The following is a 4,884-nucleotide window of genomic DNA, read 5'->3' on the forward strand; positions in this document are numbered from 1 at the left end:
AACTCAAAGATAAAAAGAAAACCAGGAATGACCAAAGAATTGACAAGGAAAGAAAGGCATCAAACTCGACCTGTGGATGAATTCACACCTGCTGAAAGAGAAATAGAGCAATTAGGAGACTTTAGAAAAGTATAGTTGTTGATATGTTACATTCCTAAAAATGAATCAACTAGAGATTTCGGAAATTAAATACTGGAACTTTGAATAAAAAAATCTCAATAGATGGACTGAGTAGCAAAGTGGACACGGTTGATAGATAATTAGAAAGCTAAGAAGTTCTGGTAGAAGGTATATCTCAGAATATCACATAGAATGAAAATGGGATGGAAAATATGAAAGAAAATATAAGGGAACTGAACAACATTGACAAGTTTAAACATCCATCTAAATGGAATTCCAAAAAATGAGAACAAAGCAAACGGAATGATGAAAATAATGTAAAAGGAAGAAAAAGAAGAGGTGGCAGAAGCATCAGAAGAAGCAGATTTTCCAAAAGTGAGGAATGATTTAAGATTGAAATAACTTACTTAAGACTGCGTGTGAAAAGAACTCATTAGATATATTACTGTAAAATTTCTGAGCCCCAAAGATGAAGACAAGATCCTACAAGATTCCAGAGAGAGGGAATAAACTGGTTATGATGAGAAGGAGAAGAATAAGAATCTTACTGACTTCAGACTTCTCATTGACAGCCCCAGATACTTAGCAAACAGAGAAGTGATGCCATCAAATTTCTCCGGAAAGGTCTTAAACCTACAATCATAGAGACAGGCAAAATAGTATCTAATTAAAAGGACAAATTAAAGAAGTGTTTGGACATACAACAACGTAACAGGTTTAATACACAGAGATTCTCTCTCTCTCTTTGAAAATGAGAGAGAGAGTAGTTCTGTGGGGTTGAAACAAGCTTACTTACGCTCAGGAAACCTGCATTCTTTTCAAAAAATAGAGCAATTTTGTCACATCTAAAAATTCTTTCATACCCTTTGCCAGTCAATCTACAGCCCTACCAGAGGCAAGGGCTGGTTAAGGTCTCTTTAGTGATTAATTTTTCAGGTTCTTGAACTCTGTAAAATTAGCATCATATATTGAGTACTCTTTTATGCCTGGATTTTCCATTCACCAAACGCCTATGAGACTTAAGCCATGTTGTGTGTGTTGGTATTTCATTCATTTTATTGCTGAGTACTATCCCATTATGTCCCATCCTATATGGGTATGATCGGCTCATTGGCAGGCCCATGTCACAGGAAATAGCTCCGTCAATACTAAATTCCAATATTTTACAATCTGATCTAGGTAAATATTGAAAAAGACTAGTTTAGTACATTCAACGTTATCTTCAATAGGAGCAGGTTGCCTTTCCTCATCAGTTACATGATCAATCCTTACATGATCTAAAAGCAGTTGATTCTGGAAAAGAAATCTGAGAAAAACTTCCTTGGAACCTCCCTGGAAGGCACTTTATAGGTATTCTTTTTTTTTTTTTAACATCTTTATTGGAATATAATTGCTTTACAACGTTGTGTTAGTTTCTACTGTATAACAAAGTGAATCAGCTATACGTATACATATATCCCCATATCCCCTCCCTCTTGTGTCTCCCTCCCACCCTCCCCATCCCACCCTCTAGGTGGTCACAAAGCACCGAGCTGATCTCCCTGTGCTATGCGGCTGCTTCCCACTAGCTATCTATTTCACATTTGGTAGTGTATATATGTCAATGCTACTCTCTCACTTTGTCCCAGCTTTCCCTTCCCCTTCCCCACGTCCTCAAGTCCGTTTTCTACGTCTGTGTTTTTATTCCTGCCCTGCCTCTAGGTTCTTCAGAACCATTTTTTTTTAATTTTTATATTCCATATATATGTGTTAGCATATGGTATTTGTTTTTCTCTTTCTGACTTACTTCACTCTGTATGACAGTCTCTAGGTCCATCCACTACAAATAATTCAATTTCGTTTCTTTTTATGGCTGAGTAATATTCCATTGTATATATGTTTCCCTTCACTGCAAATAATAACTTGTTTAGGTTATAAGGACAATCCCACCCTGACTCTATAATTTACTTCTTCCAAGTTATTGCTGGTTCAGTCAACTTAAAGAATCTCTACACATGGTGGCGCCTTAAAAAATCCACAAATAATGGATATATATTCAACTGATGCTTTTAAATATGATTTTGAACAATGATACTCAGAGTATCATATATGTCCATTATTTGTAGATTTTTTTAAGGTGCCACCATGTGCAGAGATTCTTTAAGTTGACAGCAAAAGGAAGTTTCATTAAAATAATTTCTCATCTTTAATCTCTAATGTCTTTAATTTCTACTTTTAAAATCTCTTCATTTTATTCTACACGCAGCTTACCCTGTTTGTAATGTATCCACCAGTACAGATTATAAAAACTATATTTCAACAAGGGACATGCTGGACCTCCCTGGTGGCACAGTGGTTAAGAATCTGCCTGCCAGTGCAGGGGACATGGGTTCAATCCCTGGTCCAGGGAGATCCCACATGCTGTAGAGCAACTAAGCCCATGAGCCACAACTACTGAGCCTGCACTCTAGAGCCCATGAGCCACAACTACTGAGCCCGCACGCCACAACTACTGAAGCCTGCCTGCCTAGAGCCTGTGCTCTGCAACAAGAGAAGCCACCGCAATGAGAAGCCCGTGCACTGCAAGGAAGAGTAGCCCCCACTCACTGCAACTAGAGAAAGCCCGTGCACAGCAACGAAGACCCAATGCAGCCAAAAATAAATAAATAAAGTCTATGTTTTAAAAAAAACCAAGGGACATGCCACTGAATGTCATGACTATTCATGTGCTGGTTCTAGTGCTTTCAAACAAATTTGTTTTGTGGGACTTCCCTGGTGGCACAGTGGATAAGAATCCACCTGCTAATTCAGGGTACATGGGTTCAAGCCCTGGTCCGGGAAGATCCCACATGCCACGGAGTAACTAAGCCTGTGTGCCACAACTACTGAGCCTGTGCTCTAGAGCCTGCAGCCACAACTACTGAGCCCATGTGCCACAACTACTGAAGACCACGCACCTAAAGCCCATGTTCCACAACAAGAGAAACCACCTCAATGAGAAGCCTGTGCACCACAAGGAAGAGTAGCCCTTGCTCGCCACAAATAGAGAAAGCCCACACGCAGCAACGAAGACCCAATGCAGCCAAAAATAAATGAATAAATTTTTTTTAAATTTGTTTTATGGTGCCCACTCTATTGCATTTTTCAGTAGGTTATAAATCTTGTTAAAACCAATAAAAATATAATTTCAGAATGTTTAAAAAAAATGATACTCTGATCAAATACTAGCCTTTAGGAATATTAGTAAGATACTATGAATAAACATTCATGGAATATTTGCTGGAACAATACTTTTGGAAAGTCTTGTTGATAAGAATCGACCAAACTTGATCAAGATTATAAAATACTGTCATTCAGGGCTTCCCTGGTGGCGCAGTGGTTGAGAATCTGCCTGCCAATGCAGGGGACACGGGTACAAGCCCTGGTCTGGGAAGATCCCACATGCCGCGGAGCAACTAGGCCCGTGAGCCACAACTACTGAGCCTGCGCGTCTGGAGCCTGTGCTCTGCAACAAGAGAGGCCGTGACAGTGAGAGGCCCGCGCACCGCAATGAAGAGTGGCCCCCGCTTGCCACAACTAGAGAAAGCCCTCGCACAGAAACGAAGACCCAACACAGCCAAAAATAAATAAATAAATAAATAAATTTTAAAAAAAAGTTAAAAAAAAAAATACTGTCATTCAACCTAATCATTTGAATCACTCCAACCCTCAGTCAGACTAGCCCTTTATCAATATTCAGAGGTATTTCCTTTGCACTAATACTACAAATTAAATCCCAAACACTCAGACATTTGAAACCCTGAGTTATTCCTAGTGAAATGATAAAAGGTTAAAATTTCTTAGACATAAAAAGAAAGTGAGGATTGTACTAAACTTTATTACATTAATTTTATCAATAATGATACACTTTTTGGACAATACTACGAAAAGAAAATTCCTTGTGCTATAAAGACAGACATACAAATATTCCTGAGAATCAGGAACTGTTCTTCACGACATAACCCAGATGTGAAACACCTACAGAAATAATAAATTTAACCACATCTCATGAGAGGCTTCTGGCTTCTTATCCTATGAGGGAATCAAGTTCTTCTCTGCTAAGCCAGGACTGTGGGAATCTTAGTTAAGACCATTCCAGTGTATTTCCTCCCCGACTCCCCCAGTGTACTATGGGTCCTTTCAAAGAATCTGGAACTGTCAAGTACACCTGGAGTTATACCTGCGAGCTGATGGGACACCTCTAGCTCCAAGTGGTCACCTATTACTGCCCTTCAGAATGACTATCATAATAAAGAACACACTTCAATCTGTGTAGCCATATCAAACTAGTTTATGTTCTTTAGCCCACAGAGTTAAGGATAATGGGACAGTCTTCAGTTTTCTTTGGCTGACTGGTAAGAATCTGTGCCATTGCAAACACAGTGGATTAACACCAAAGGAAAGCTGGAACAATCTATATGTAAGATAAATAAAATTCCCCCTGGCTTTCTATGCTTTTACAACAGGAAACTGTTTCTTTTCCTAAGTTAGTTCCCTGATATTGTAAAAGTAATTTGCCTCCATACTTCTATCTATCTCTGTTTGCAAGATACATTCTGTATGTTATCTGACTACAGATAATGTTTTAACATGAATTTGTTTTCCTTGAATACCAGGAATCCCAAATTAAGGCAAAACCTTATCTAACATTGTGACTTGTGCATCTTCACTTATATATAATGAGCTAGTTAGGAGCGGCCGCCTTGAGTCAACATAAATGAGGAATTTGGTGAAGATGTTTCTAGG

The sequence above is a fragment of the Balaenoptera borealis genome (genome assembly GCF_965194805.1).
Source record: "Balaenoptera borealis genome assembly, chromosome: 11".
NCBI lineage: Eukaryota > Metazoa > Chordata > Mammalia > Artiodactyla > Balaenopteridae > Balaenoptera > Balaenoptera borealis.